The sequence below is a fragment of the Euphorbia lathyris genome, chromosome 2, assembly GCF_963576675.1.
Source record: "Euphorbia lathyris chromosome 2, ddEupLath1.1, whole genome shotgun sequence".
Taxonomy (NCBI): domain Eukaryota; kingdom Viridiplantae; phylum Streptophyta; class Magnoliopsida; order Malpighiales; family Euphorbiaceae; genus Euphorbia; species Euphorbia lathyris.
Window position 1 is genome coordinate 33,925,741 of NC_088911.1, and position 17,015 is coordinate 33,942,755.

The window sequence follows — 17,015 nt, forward strand, 5'->3', positions numbered from 1 at the left end:
ACTTGCGGAAATCGCTCAACATTAGGCAAAAAAAAAAAAAAAAGAGCAAGAGGCAGAAAGAAAGAAGCTGTTTCATCATTAAATATTCCCGACTCAACAGGTAAGCCATCATTTTTGTCATTTTTACTTTTTATTAGTTCTTTTCCTCTACTGTCTTCAAACTCAGCTGTTAATCGCATTTTATTTTCTTCTTTTAAGCTTTTAAAGTTCAAATTTTTAATCCAGTGTCCAAGTTCTGGAAACCGGAAACAAAAATATTTAAGATGCAAGGGACTCCAAAAGATCTGGAAAAATAGGTTCTACTTTCCAGATCTGGAAGTCCCTAGCTTCTGGAAAAACCATTCTTTTTTATCTCATTTTCTTAAAAAAAAAACCCTTAAAGATGCAGGGGATTCCAAAAGATCTGGAAAATAGGTTCTACTTTCCAGATTTGGAAATCCCAGCTTTGAGAAAATCATCCTTTTTTATTATTTCAATCCTTTTCTTATTCATCTATCTCATTTTCTTAAAAAACCTTAAAGATGCAAGGGATTCCAAAAGATCTGGAAAATAGGTTCTACTTTCCAGATCTGGAAATCCCCAGCTTTTGAGAAAAATCATACCATTTGTTATTTCAATCCTTTTTATCTTTTTCTTATGCATTGTATCTCATTTTCTTTTTCTTTCATTCATTCACTATTCTGCTCTTTTCCTTCACACTAAAAATACATTTACAATACAACCAAATATGAGGTTATATTCTTCCTCATATCCAGACCAAAATAAAAAGGAAAAGAAACTCCAGCTAAACCAAAACCAAAAAGGTAAAAAGAGTCCCCTGAAAGGAACAAAACACAGAATCATGAAAAGAAACCATCTTTGTTTCACATCTATAGCAAACCCAGGGACACTTCTTTTTACCAAAACGAAAAACACAAAAGTCGCAAATAAGCATCTCTGTTTTTCCTTGATCTGTAGCAAACCCATGAATCACCACGGACCTGTATTGCGGGTTCAACGAACAAGAAAAGCAATAAGTCAGTGACATTTCCGTCAAAAAAGAAAATACGAAAGGAAAAACACAATAAACACGATTTACCTTAGGATAAACCACATGCATGAGTAGATCGGACCTCCTAGGGACCTCGAAGGAGCCGAGCGGTGGCTGTCCGCCCTCCAAAGGTGTCGAACTGCCTATAAACCCCGTAAGCAGGGCAGATCGGAGTTGTTTAGCTCCGTTTCACCCGTAAAAAACCGGAGAAAATGGTCATCGGAATGTTAGACTAAAGCCGAACCATTTCGAGAGGAGGAGAGAAAGACGGGAAAGATGGTAGCCGCCGTGAAACTTCTGTTGAAACACCTTTCCACATGATTTTGATTTGACAAAATTATTTAAGTAAAGGATAAAAAATATTCTAACACATTAAATTTAAATGCTTTGATTTATTCACACTAATGTGTTTGTTCAATGTTGAGTTTATTGATTTATAAGACATTAAGATAAAAAGTCTAAAGGCCCATAAGTGAAAGTCAAGCCCAAGTCAACACATCAAGACCTCATGGCCCAAGAAGATAAAACGTTGTCGTATCAAGTGAAACGACGACTCAGCATGAAGAAGGATCGAGAAGACTTCTAACAAAAGCTTCAAGAGGAAGCTGCTGAGTTAAGCGACAATACAGTCAGGTCAGCGGCAGAACAGAACCAACTTCTAGACAAAGTATTTCTACTTTGGGTAAAGTTCAGAAGGCGCAGGAAGCTGTCTGGAAGACTTTGCCGTAAATGCCGAAACATTCTGTATATCTGACGAAAAGCTGTTGAGCACTGCCGTAGGCAGAAGATGCAAGAATCTCATTGGCCAACGACACTGAGCACGTCCTGAGTGACAACGACAGGAAGCCGTTTGCCTCCAACGGTTATTTCGAAATTCGAAATCACCGGTGCCTCAAGTGTCACTATAAATAGGCCTCTCAATTGCTTCATTCGATGCAAATCTTCAATTAGTCGAAACGCTGTCCAAATTCATACTTGAAGTTCTGTGAGAAAAGCAAAGCAAAGTCTTACACCAATTTCCAATCATTGTGTAAAAGTCTAGAGTGATTTCAATCATCTAAAGTGTCTTAGCAATTGTTGTTTAGGACAAACACTTTATCATTTCTAGAAGAATAGAAAGGAGAGGCTGAGTACTTGGTTATAGTACTCAGCGGTAGTTATAGGAGTGAGTAGAGTTATAGAGGAAGGTACTCTTGTATACTCAGCTTCTATTGTAAAAGGTTTCGTGCTCTACCTTTAAAGAGCTCAGTAGAGAATTTAAAAAGCTCGGAACGAGTTCCGGGGACTGGACATAGGCGGAGAGGCCGAACCAGGATATGTCTGCTGAGTAACATATTTCTAACCCTTAAACTCCTTTATATATTGCTTGCTATAAAACTGACTAAGGAACGAACTCACGCTGAGTTGAGTGCACTAAGAAGCTGAGTTCAGGAATAGACTCTAAATGCTATCTCCTGACTCAAGGAAAGAAACAGACTTAGTCATAAGTTGACTAAGCTTGTGTCTTAAAACTACTTAGCGCCGCTTTGTAAACCTTTTCTTAAGAAAAGAAGTCAGCTTTAACTGACAAAATTTTAAATAGTTCCTATCCCCCCTTGGAACTAACCTTGTCACGTTATGAGGGACCAACAACTTCCATGATCGAAAGGCTTCCTCCTTTTGCAGAAGAAAAAGAAAGGGAAGAGAGAGAAGCGAGGTCAGGGAAGATGAACAGTGTGAGAATAGAGGGGTAGGGGCTGGTTTTCGGTAGAATACGAGTGATAGAAGGCTAGGGCTGTTCTTTAGGTATTATTCCAATTTATAGTAAGGTTATTACATGGTGGTTGGGCTTTTTAATAATATTTGAATCAACCATCACATATTGGGCTGGGCCTAGATGCTTAAGTTTAGTCCGAATTTCAACAATTAAACTTTTTTAATTTCTCTTTGTTAACTTCCCCTCACTTAATTTTGATTTAACTAAGATAAGTTTCTTTTGATAGTGTCTGGATGCTTTATTTTGTTTAATTGGGATTAGTAAGGTCCTTTCAATAAATGAGTTTTACTGTTTATATCAATTAAAATTGTGTTTCCGTTTTTTTACTAAGCTCTCAACTAGCTAGTTTACTTTTTACATCAATTAGGATTTATATTCCAATTTAATCTATAATTATTATATAAAGCAAACTCCTTTTTCATTAAAATTTCGTCGATTAGTCCGCATGGACTTCGTTTGGTTTAGACCAAATCTTTGTAACAAAGTTTTATCGTATTAAATCGTGTTTCAGGTGGTTAGGCTAATTTACCCTTTTCTTTTTATGAAAAATTAAACGACTTGATTTATAGTCCTATGTCATAGGGATATAAATCAAACGTGTATAAACTAATGAAGTTAAGACGAATCGATTTATACCTTTATGTCATAGAGGTATGAAAATGATGAAAACAATAGAACTTAATTAATACGGAACGGTTCAATTTATAGAGTAAATTACACCAATGGTACATGAAATATACCCCAACTCACACTTTGGTACCTGAATTACATTTTGTCTCAAAAATATACCTGAAGTATGGATGACCGGACAATTTAATACGTTTAGGCAGTCACTAACCGGTCAACCCGAGTTTTGACCGTTTTTAATTAAAATTTTGACTATTTCCTCTATCTTTGTTTCTTTCTCTCCCCCCCTTTCTCACTCTCTCTCTAGTTTCTTTCTCTCCCTCCTCCATTCTCCCTTTCTTTCTCTCGCCTCTATTCTCTCTCTAAAATTTTGAAGTTCCTGCTGTTTTATTTTATTGATCTTTACATTGGATTATTGCTGTTTTGTTTTATTGATCTTAAAATTGGATTTCATACAAGATGATCTTTAAATTGGTTATGTTTTACTTCTGTTTTGTTTTATTGATCTTAAAATTTTAACGATACTGCTGTTTTTCAGCCATTACAAGAACTTTAATGAACCTTTTTCAACTTTAATTAACCTTTTTTTTGTTTCCATCATTCTCGACCCAACGATTCTCATCTCTTCCTTTCACGGTTGAATTACAAATTTCTTATTCTTACATTTTCTCAATTGTTCCAGAATTGGCTGCATTATTTTTTACACTGGATAGGAAAAGTTCCACCATAGTTCAACTAGTAGAGTAAAGTTTGTTGTGAATGAAGCAGATAGTACAACTCAAAATCTCACCATTATATCCGAGTATCTATCTGGAGCAAAAGGAGTTGCAGTTGATCAATTTTTTCTGCATCCTCATCGGAGACACTATGAAAAGAGATTGTGCTATTAAAATCAGTGACAAATTAAGAGAAGAGGTTATTGAGAGATTAAGATAGAGTATGTTGAAGATATCAATGGAGAGAGAGAGAGAGAGAGAAAGATAGAGAGAGAAAGATAGTGAGAGAAAGTTAGGATGTAAAAAGATAGAGAGTTGCTTGTTGACAGGGAAGAAATTAAAGTGTATTTTGGTAAATATGTAAAACATTTAAAAATAGTCAAATAAATGGTCAAATTCGAATTGACTGGTTAGTGCCTGTTAAAATTACTAAATTGTCCGGTCATCCATATTTCAAGTATATTTTTGAGACAAAATGTAAATCAGGTACCAAAGTGTGAGTTGGGATATATTTCAGGTACCTTTGATGTAATTTACTCTCAATTTATATGTATATGTTACAAGGGTAAAAAATGAAAAACTAAACAAGATAGTTCGCAGTCCTATGTTACGGAAATACGAATTAAAACATCGTCGAATGAATAAAAAACGAACGAATTAATTCATAGCTCTATGTTATAGAAATATGAATAAAACGTTACTAAATAAACAGAAACCGAACGAGTTAATTCACAGTTCTATATTATAGGAATATGAATTAACCGTTACCAAATTATATAAAATTAAATGAGTTAATTCGTAGTTCTATGTTATAGAGATGCGAATTAAATGTTATTCGAATTATTAAAATTTAAAGGATACAATTAATCATCCTACGTTACATAAATATTAAATACCTGTGATATTAATCATGTAACAAAATTATATGCCTCTATTATATTATAAAAGTACAAATAAAATCAAGATAAATCAAGTAAATTTAACACAAAAATAATATCTTTTAGTACCAATATTTGGGCGGGGTAGGGTGATTAATCAAGTTTTTCTTCCCTATACGTAACCGACAAACGAACCAAAAATCTTATTTCGCATACCTCCTTATCCGTTAAAATTCAACCATTTTCGGTGTCCAATCACACCTTAATTCTGATTGGTGGCGACTCTAAAAAATAGTTTTAATTAGGAAAAACTATTAACCGATTTAGCTTCCGGCGTTCGTGCCAGAAAAATCCGGTAGCGACATGACCCATTGTCTTTTCTCAATGAAACTGAGACTGGGTAAAAGATACTCCACTATACCTTTGCCCTAGTCAAAGACATAAACAAGTCTCAAGCCTCAGCTTCAGCCTCTGCCGCACCTTCTGTTGAGCCTACTCCACTGAGTGAAGTCATGCAACTTTTGAGTGAGATCAAGAGCATCAAAGATCTAATGCATGCACTGGCTGCCTTAGTCTCTCAGCAGAACAACAAGGCTTTTACTGATAAAATGGCTGAACTGCAACTGCTGATGGTCCATCACATGGATTCCCTTCAAGGACAAATTACTGCCATCTCAGCTGCAAGTTCTACTGCTGCCACATCCACTGAAGTAACTCAACACTTTCAGCAGATGACCACTGAGCTCTCTAAGGTTCAGAATTATATCACGTCTTCATCTGAATGCACAATTGAACAAGTTACTGAAACCATCCGGCTACTCAGCATCAATCGTGAGATGATGGAGATAGAAGAAAAGAAGACCTCTTCCATCTACAACTTTTCCAAAGATATATATGGGCATGTCAAACATCAAACCCAGCAGTGTCACATTTACGATGCCTCCATGCTGAGATTACACTATCAATCCTTCGCCAAGCTTACTGACACCATCACCTGGCTAGGAAAGGCACTCGAGTTCATGCTGAGCTACATGAGTGTAACTGGCAGTGTTCCAGCATCAAATATGGACACCGGCTTGCACTACAAGAAAATTTATTTTTGGCAACGAAGCAAGTTGTTGCGAAAAATATTTTTAGCAACGAAATTGCATATCTTGCAACAACAAACGCCCGTTATGATACATTCCGTTGCTAAAGGTTTTTGCAACGACTTTTTAGTTGTTGCAAAAAATATATGAATGGCAACAACATTCTTGTTGCAAAATACTAGTCGTTGCCGAATTTAGATTGCATGCGGGAGAATGAAATTTGTCTTTTGCAACAATGATGTTGTTACTATATATTGTAACATATCGCAACAAGCTTTAACGTTGCTATACATTTTGATATTTCGCAACAACATCTATAGTTGCTAAATATTTTCACGTTCCGCAACAACACATGTCATTGCTATAAATTTTGATATTTGCAACAACTGTTGTCGTTGCTAATATTACATATAAATAGTAACAACTTTTATGTTGCTAAAGTGTAATTTTCCTACCAAAAATTAAAAAATTGTGAATTTTTTTTTATTAATTTTTTTGGATTGAAGGGAACTCTTTTATTTATATATATATATATAACAAATACAAACAATTCAAGAATATAATAAGGACTTTACAATATTTGAACAAGTAAAATCAACACAAAAATATCACTAAATCAATTTATGATATCAACTAACAAATATATAAGTATGGGTAATTGAGGGATAATTTCAAAACAAAAAAAAAATATGCACAATCAAATTTATCCGACTTTCAAAAGTAACAAATCTACACTCTACTTTTGACATTAGAATAAGAATCACACATGCAATTTATTATCCAGTTCACAAATTAGCATACCTCCCCATCGTAATGACAATTTGTGAAAAGCCTTCTCCCCAGTCTACTTTGAAATATGCACAACTTATTGGGAAATGTCACCATTTGGAAAGGTGGGCTCCTCACCTAACAATGATGGTAGCCCCAAAGGCTTCTGCAAAAGGTAACACAAAATAAGCAAGTTCACTTTCTAGAATATTTGAATCAATCCAACTATGATGCCATGAAGTGAGATTCAAAAACGAGTTATAGCAAACCAACTCTCAGGATGTACAAGTATTATCAGATTGATATACCGATTTTTTTTTGAGGCATTTGATCTCGAAATAAGAAAGTTTGATGAGCTTTAGAGGAAAACACCTTGCTAACAAAAATGAGTTTCCCTGCCAAAAAGGAAAATCAATAAAAAAATCCACCAGGTTTCAACTTCAATAATGCACTAACAATTTAAATCTTGGGAAAAATGTATTAACATTAAAAAAAATGAATTATAACTCTAGTAAAACTAACTAACTAATTTATCTTTTCATCACAAAAGCTTTCAATTCTATAAGTAACTGATTCCCATTCTGTGATCTACCAAAGAAGCTTTAAACACCTAGTGCCTGTCCAAAATTTAATTATAAGAGTCAAAATCACATTAAAGTTAACATACGAGCTCAATTTAACCCGAATCGAACATTAGATATCAACTCAGTTCTCCAATTGTCCAATTTTAGGTATTGAAAGTGATTGTGTTTGAACTAATTTGTCAAAATTTGTCAACTTCATGACTAAATTGAAACCTAAATTTGAAATTTGAGGGACCATTTTGAACCTTAATTCGTCTAAAATTACTTGCATCTTACAATTCTGAACTCTGATTATCACAAAGTTGGGACTTTAATCATAAAAATAACCCTAGGAACCAAGATTAAGAAATCACAAAATGCAATTATGATCAAACTGCACACAGTAAAATGAGTTGAAGATAGAACACAGCAAAGCAAAGAACACAAAAGAAGAGAATGACCTTAACACCGAGTAAATGAAGAGGAGTAATCTGGCCGGGCACAATACAATCAGGACCGCGACTTCAACAATGGCTTCGGAAGACAACCCACTACCAATAGCATTTGGATGCTGCAATAGAAAATTGGAGAGTGAAAAAGAGGGCAAACAAAAACGAGAAAGACGGAGACCGACCTTCATGACTGAGAAGCCGTGAGTAGAATTAGGTGAATTAGAAATGGAAAAGTTCTTTTTCTTCCTTCTTCGCCATTGATGCTATTGTGATAGAGTCAAAAATGGGAAAGTTCTTTTTCTTCCTTGAATAATGAGGTCACATATTCACTGCCGAACAAATTAAATTCCAAAGAGATCGAAGATCGATGAATTCATAATTGAACAAATTAATTAATGCGATCAAGAACACAACTACTATTTCGTTTGAAAAAACAAGATTGTCTGTAATACTTCATCTTCTCCAACATTTAGAGAGATCAAAACACACAAATATATATATAGAGAGAGAGGAGAGACTGAGAATTCAATATATCAGAGGTTAATAAATTACCTAATTAATTGCAGAAGAAAATTAAGATGGCAAAAGATTCCATTCCTTCAGGTCCAACAAAGCTGCATCTCTTGGTTACCTATGTACAATGGCGGGATAGATTTGATGAAGACAAACAGGCGGAACAAGCGATCTAGAAGGAGGCGGCAGAGATTTGTTGTTTTTACTCTTTTTACACTTTTGGGTCTGTAGGGTTTTTAGCAAAAACTGAATCAACGGCTTGGATTCCACTGGAGACAAATCAAGGGATCATATTCAATACCTTTAATCAATGTACCTTATCTCTTATCTCTTATCCCTTTATGTCTTTAATAATTTTGTGTCTGATAAAATTAACAGTATCACTTTATCATAAAATTTAATATTTTATATATTTATTTATTAAATTTTAAATGATATATTAATTAGGGATAAAATACCAAAATAGGCTACAGTTTTTGGGGAAGTATCAATTTACGCTCCACGTACAAAATAACACAAATATACACTTAATGTTTAAAAAAATGTACCAATTTAGGTCTCGATAATGGAACGAGACACGTCATTGATATTACTCCATAAAATTTTGTCAATTGTACGTGGAGGAAGGAATCAGAACTTAACAGAGTAATAGGAATGACGTGTCTGATCCGTTCTCGAAGCCTAAATTGATACCTTTTTTAAAAGTTAAGCCTATATTGGTACTATTTTGTACGTGGAGCCTAAATTGATATTTCACCAAAAATCATAGGTATATTTTGGTACATTATCCCTTAATTATATAATTTATAATATATATATATTTTATAATAAAAATATTATATTTGTATTTTTCATAATAAATTATTAAGTGAAAATTAGTCTAATAATTAATGTATTTATATATTAATGTATTTTTTATTACTCTACTAATTTTCTTTTGTAACAACGTATGATGTAGCTAAAAAAGTTCTGTTAAACGCAACAACATTTAGTTGTTGCTATAGATGGTTTAATTTTTAGCAATAAAAAGATTGTTATGAAAAATGAATATTTTGCAAGTCCCACTAAAAAGATTTATGGAGGGAAAATGAAAAAAAATTAATGCCAACAAAATATTATTGTTGGAAAAGATACTCTTTCATAATATAAAATATAAATTTTATACGAAATGATTATTATTGTTTTTTTAAGATAAATAATTATTATTGTTAATACTTATAAAATAATGTTATATATTTTAATTATATTATTTTAAATATATAATTTATTATTTATTATAGAAAATATGTATTTATTTTATTTCTTAAATAGTTTAATAATTATTTTGCAACGACCTCTTTTTGTTGCTGAAATATTCAATTTTTACGCAATAACTTTATATTGTTGTTGTAAATGCTTTCATTTACAGCAACGACACATAGTCGTTGCTATAGATCTTTAATCTACGGTAACGACACGTGTCTGTTGCTGTAAATACTTATATTTATAATAACAACATGCAATCGTTGACGTAAATTCTTTTATTTACAGTAACAACATGTAGTCGTTGTTGTAATTGCTTTCATTTACAGCAACAACATTCAGTTGTTGCTATAAACGTTTTTATTTACAGCAACAAATGTATTGTTGCCAAAGTTGTTATCGTTTTTCCACAAACTACACAATTTGAAAGAAATTTACAGCAACAATCTTTTGTAACGACCTAAAAAATTATGTTGCATATGTTTATTTTTAGCAACGATTTTTTCTGTTGTTGCTAAAACTTGTTGCCAAAAAGCAATTTTCTTGTAGTGTTGAAGGTCTTCAAAGGCTTAAAGGAAAGTACGAGCAGTCTTCAAATGTTTTCATTTCGGCTCTCTCGTGCTGTTACAACTGGTCAATTTCTTGCTCCCGCTCCTGGACCCAGTTCTGGTGCTGGCAAAAATGGGGAGAAACAAAGGGAAAGGGTAAGCAAATGGAAGAACAAGGAACTCAACAGCAAACGATTCACTCCTCTTCCATTTCCCCAAAACCACCTCAGCAACAAGGAACCACACAACACTCACAAAAATCTAAACAAGTCCAATTCAACACAAAGTAGATAGACCTTTTAGTCTAGCGACTTAGATCTTCTAGCTTTTTGTGCTGAATCATATTTTTTGTTGTGCTTACTTGTCTGTTGTGCTTTATATATGAGAACTCATCTTTCACATAAAATGTGTTGATTACTCTGTCTACATTTTATAGCTTATGTATCTAAAATATGATTTTGAACTTATATTGATCTTTATCATAATGTCTATCACTTTAAAAATCATTGAACAAATAAAGAACATAAAATTTTTACAAGTCGAAGCCACTGAGTAACTCCAACTCAGCAACCTTTAACTAACTCAGTACATCTTCAACTCCGATAACTGAACTCTTTTAAAAGAATCCATTCAATAAGTATCAGAACTGAGTATAGTGAATATGTTCTCAATACTGACATTCTTCTGATCTTGAACTCAACCTTACTTGATTAAACCTTTAAATGTTTAAAGTAAAGCTAAGTCAGTAGTCCAACCCTTATGGGGGAGAATTTCAGAAGTTAAGGAAAGGTCAACAATCATGGGGGAGCTCAACACTGAGTTCCTAATTTAATATTTTTGCCAACATCAAAATGGGGGAGTTTGTTGAAACACATTTCCACAATGATTTTGATTTGATAAAATTATTTAAATTAGATTTAAATTCCTATGATTAAATATTCCAACATATTAAATTTAAATGCTTTGATTTATTTACTATTAATATGTTTGTTCAATGTTGAGTAATTAAATTGATAAGAATTGAAAGACATTAAAGACCAAGGCCCAAAAGCCCACAAGAGAAGGTCAAAGCCAAAGTCAACAGATCCAGCTCAGTTGAAGAACGCGGCCCAACAGATGGAAGGATCTAGAAAGAGTTTCTAACAACTTCATGCCGAAGCTGCTGAGTCAAACGGATAGAAGACAGGTCAACAGTTGACCTCAACAACATCGAGACAAAGCTATTCCACTTTGGGAAAGATTCAGACGTTGCAGAAAGCTGTCTGGAAGACTTTACCATAAGTAGAGAGACAATCTGACATCTACCGACCGGAAGTACCTGCCAACTGAATCAGACAGAAAAGGCAACATTCTCATTGGCCGCAGACACTAAGTACTGACGAGTGAAAGTGACAGCAAGCCGTTTCCCTCCAACGGTTATTTTGAAATTCGAAATAACCGATGCCTCAGATGCCACTATAAATAGGCCTCTCATTTGCTTCATTCGATGCAGATCTTCACCAAGTCGAAACGCTGACCAAATTGCTACTTGAAGTTCTGTGCCAAAGCAAAGCAAAGAAATCTTACACTCATTCTTATTTTGTGTAAAAGCCTAGATTGTAATTCATCAAAAGTGTTATTTGTATTTAGGACAAAACCTTTATCATTTTTAGAGATTAGAAGGAGATACTGAGTTGCTCGGTTATAACACTCAGTGGTAGAAATAGTGTTGGGTATAGGATATAGCGGAAGGTACTCTGTATACTCATTGACTATTGTAAGAGGTTTGTGCTCTACCTGAAAGAGCTCAGTAGTGGATTAAAGCTCGGAAGGATTCCGGGGACTGGACGTAGGCAGGAGGCCGAACCAGGATAAATCTGCTAAGTAACACTTTCTAACTCTTACTCCTTATATGCTTGCTTTGAACTGTGCCTAGTAAAACATTAAAACATATACACTGAGTTGTGTGGCTTGAGCACTGAGTTCAGGAATAGACTTAAGTGCTATCTCCTGACTCAACGATAGAAGTCTTAGTTACTAGTTAACTAAACCTGCCTCTGATCTCACTCAGCACCACTATGCTAAAACAACTAAGAAAGTCTTATTTGAAAAAGAATTCAGCCTTAAAGAGAATTTTTTTTAAATAGTTCCTAACCCCCATTGGAACTAATTCTCTCACGTTACACGAGACCAACAAAGATCACACCTTTGCAGGGGATATAAGTTTTCAGGATGCCTTCACATCCATCAAAACATTCATGACTTCCCCTCCCCTGTTATCAGCCCCCAAGGAAGGGGAAGACTGTAGCTTATATTTCAAGATCCTAAAAAAGGTGGTAGCCATCGTAATCACTCGATCTAACGGGATAAAGATTCTACCCGTGTATTATTTGAATAAAGTTCTCAAAAGTGCTGAACAGAGATATTCCACAGTAGAAAAAGCCTTATTCATCATTGTAAATATAATGGACTGGCTTCGTCCCTACTTTCAGGCTTACATGTAATAGGCAAAACTAACTTCCCTATAAAAAGAGGCAATTCAATGCTCGGAAGTGGACTAAATAACTTATTAGTTAATATGCCTCTCTCAGTTTGACTTCACTTTCGAGCGATGCACTTCCATCAAAGCCCAACCTTGTTTGACTTCCTCATAAAATTCACAAGTTTGACAAAAGGGATCCTAGAGTCTCCCACATCATAAGTCAAGCAAAAGCCCGATGAATGGCATATCAATATAGACGTCTCATACGTATACGGGAGTGACTAGGAAGGTGCTGACATATCCATCCAATGTCCAAATCAATTCCACATCAACTACACCATTCGACTAGAATTTCCGACCACCAATAACCAAGCGAATATAAGGCATTGATCACAGGACTACGTTTAACACACTTGCTAGCCTCGGGGAAAGTGACTATCTATAGCGACTCAAAGTTGGCAGTCAACCACATCAAAGGCTCTTACCAGCTAAGGATGCAATTATGGACAAATACCTAGAAAAGGTCACCACTGCACTCCTCCAATAGCTTCAAAATAAATGAGTCTCATACTCCATAGTCTTTATACCACATGAGGAAAATGGGGAAGCTGATGCATTGACAACTGCGGTAGAAAGCATAAAATTCATCGATAATGACCTATTTATCGAGACGACCACGACACCAGATAATACATTAATGAAAATCTTCCTTATTGACAAGGAGGAAACTAGTGTGGGTGGATGGAGAATGCCCCTCGTATAGGTGCAAAAATAGATAATTGCATTTCTAGTCTCAAATTTGTTTTTTCATCAAAAGTAAACAAACAAAATGACTACAATCATCAATAATGGTCAGAAAATAATGGACATCACTAAAGGAGTGTTGAGCTTTGATAGGGGTATTTTACCCCTATCTTTTAGCGTGATTTACGGTTTAATTTTGGATGAAATAAATAAGTTTAATTGCAAAAATAGAGTGTTTTAATAAAATAGCAAAATAAAAATAAACTCCGTACTTTCGGTTAATTTTCCTTATTTTTGATTAATTTAGAAAATAAAACGTCAAGCTAACTCGGCTCTCGAGAATTGTATTTCAGGTACGAGCAAGAAGTGAAAACCTACCAAAATACACGGGGCGTATCACTCCTCACGCGGGGCGTGGAACACTTAGTCAGAAATAATTGCCCTATCCACAGGTACCACGTGGGATCTACTCAGCAATACGCGAGGCGTATCAACAACCACGCGAGACGTGGAACATGTGTCAGAAATGATAAGCCTAATCCTGAAAGTCAGACTGCATGGTGTCCCTAAGTCAACTACCCTACGCGGGACGTACCACCTTACACGCGGGACGTGTAAGGAAGTTCTTCAATGCAAAAAGCTCAGAGACTCATTTACGCGGGGCGTGCCTCAGCTACGTGGTGCGTAAATGACCCAATTCAAGCAATAAAATCTCAGAAACTCAAACACGCGAGGCGTATCCCAGTCTACGCGGGGCGTGGTTGAGACAACAAGATCTGGATTTGGTCCACATGCAGAAGATTTCTGACGGAATGGGCAAACACGCGGGGCGTACTCCACCATACGCGAGGCGTATCATGGGAAATCTGCAGAAAATCATGTTCCTCCATGCTTGTATCTTATGAAATTACAATTTTACCCTAGCTTGATGTGTATAAATAGGAGTGACTAGCACTCATTTATAGACCTTACCTTAGACCATACACCTTTGTTATACAATTGTTACTATAGTTTAAGTTCTTGTTATATAGTTTGAGGTTTTATTTTATTTAGCAAAACTCTATCATCTTGAGAGCTTCTTCATTAATTCCGGCATTCCGTCGAATCCGTTCCATCTCCGTTCACCAAGCTCGAAAGCTCCACCTCCAAGTCCTAAGAGACGGCCTTGAGTCCGGTTAGCTAGTTCCGAGGGTGGATTCTTCCCTTTTCACTTGCTAATTAGCTTGTACTCTTCCTATGTACTAGGCTTGGTTGTATTTCATATTTACATTCTCCATATTTATAATTTATGATTCACAATCTCTTTTTTTATATATGTGTTGATATTTGCTACTTGTTTTGATACTCGTAATTGATTATTGTGTAGGAGAACACAATTTCCGATGCCATTCGGGCTATCTTTAGGGATTCATATAGGTGTTGCCTTACCGGAAGTGACGCTCCGGAAACCATAGGAATTGACAAGCCACGGAACTTACGGGCCCTAATTTCTGATCCCGAGCATTAGACACGCCTTGACTAGGAACCACGTAGTCTAAGTACTTCACGAGTCGGTCACACTACACGTAGTCGTCATTGCAAGAGTAAATCGTTAACCGTATATATATTGAGAATCATTGTTTGTCATATTTATAACTTATCGCCATCCGCATCATTTCGTAGAGTTGTTGCTATATAAATTTGTCTCAACCGTATTTAAGAGTAGTTTGTAGTTGTTCCCCAAATCAACTCAAAGTATTCACCGCTTAGATAACATATAAAACCGAGTCGTTAATACTTGTAGTTATAAATCCCGTGGATTCGATACCCGGTCTTAACCGGATTATTACTTGATACGATGAGGTACACTTGCCCCTAAGTAGTGACGTCTAGTAGAGATAGAGCATTTAGAAAGATCACATCCATAGTCGTAACGCACTCATCATAATATACATTTCGTCGTAAAAGAAAAGCTCTAACTAGTCGTTACGCCATCAAGCTTGTCCCAAAATATCATAAAAAACAACTTTAGGTAGAGATGAACTTAAAGCAAACTTTCATTTCTTCTATTTTGCAATCTAGAGATAGAAGGCATAAAATGTTGTAAAATGAACTTCTGATAGGAGAGGGACGACCCAATTTGACATGTAAGGGAAAGGAATGCTGAAAATTAATCAATAAAGTTTGTTTCTAAAGAGTAGATTGAGGTTGCACCAACTCACACAATCCATCAATTAGTTTGGCATATCAAATCCTCTTTTGTTGATTTAGACCCTAAATCACATACTGACTAGAGATAAACAATAGACAAATTTGTGATCCATTTTGCTGCTCGAAATCAAGTTATACTGAAACCGAGGCACATATAATGAACCAAGATTTGGATTGATCTCAACAGTCCATGTGCGTGTCACTGGTACAACAATACCATTTGGTAATTGAATATTGTAATTGGTAACCGTATAATGTTGCTTAAAGTAATTCAAGTCAATTATACCATGATTTGTGGATCTTGTGGTAATGGTCCAGTTTGAAGATCGAAGAGAATGAGTAGGAGATGATAATGTGATACCGATATATGTAAGTTTGTGACTGATGTCTACAGTAACAATGTGATTTGTGTTAGTTGTAGGTTGATTATTCTTCTATTGTGAATGTGAGATTAAACTTATGATTTGGTTGAGTTGGCTTCGAGTCAATATGGATGACTCATGGTCTTCTTTTAGATAGTAATATTGCACTTTTATTTTAAAATATTTTAAATAATATATTTTCAATATTTAAAATAATAATACTTATTTTTTTTATTAAAATTAGATACGATAAATAATAATAAAAAATAAAAAGTATATAAAATTATATTTTCAATATTTAAAATAACAGTAGTTTTTATGTATAAAATTAAAGTTTAAAAACTGAAGTGTAAGTTATGCTAAAGTTCAAGTATCATATGTGTACTTTATTTTTAATAAGTAAGAGCGAATAAGTATTTTAAATAGACGGATAGACTAAATTATTGAATAAAATCAAACTCAAAAACCTGATAATGTATTATTATAAATACAAAGACTGAACAGTAAAATCGATGAACTAATAAATTATTGAGAAAAGTACAAATATAAACTATAATGTTTTGCCGATTTCCATAAGAATGGTATACAAAGTCAACAAATCTCAATTAATACAAAATAGGATTCAATTTATGGCTACACAAAGCGTGGAGGGTAGTTCTCGATCTGGTCCAAGACGAACTGTTGTAGGGGATTTATTGAAACCATTGAATTCAGAATATGGTAAAGTAGCTCCTGGATGGGGAACCACTCCTTTAATGGGTATCCCAATGGCTCTATTTGCGGTATTCCTATCTATTATTTTGGAGATTTATAATTCTTCCGTTTTACTAGATGGAATTTCAATGAATTAGATTTACAAGAACCAATAAGGACTAGCTTTTGAATACAAAATAAAGCATTTTTCTCTCGGATTTTTTATTCTAGTCTATTTTCGTAGTTCGATCGTGAAATTTCTTTATTTCTGTATTTCTAGAATATGAGTGTGCGACTTGTTAGAATTGATCCTATATGATAGTACAAAGAGTGGGTCTATCGTCTTGATAGAGATGGTTTTTTACCTCGTCAGGTATTTATTAT

At 34.6% G+C, this 17,015-nt stretch overlaps 1 long non-coding RNA gene across 3 annotated transcripts; it reads right to left on the reverse strand.

Annotated features, from left to right (window-relative positions):
* Window positions 1-6,667: 6,667 nt before the first annotated feature.
* On the reverse strand, window positions 6,668-8,607 carry LOC136217716 (uncharacterized). 3 transcript variants are annotated; one of them, XR_010683530.1, is made up of 4 exons: window positions 8,431-8,607; window positions 8,061-8,207; window positions 7,888-7,997; window positions 6,668-7,258 (listed from the first exon to the last, which is right to left on the reverse strand). It is a non-coding gene; the product is annotated as an uncharacterized lncRNA (long non-coding RNA). The 3 variants fall into 3 exon arrangements; XR_010683529.1 differs by having other exon boundaries at window positions 6,668-7,029; window positions 7,172-7,258; window positions 7,888-8,207; XR_010683528.1 differs by having other exon boundaries at window positions 7,888-8,207.
* Window positions 8,608-17,015: the final 8,408 nt, after the last annotated feature.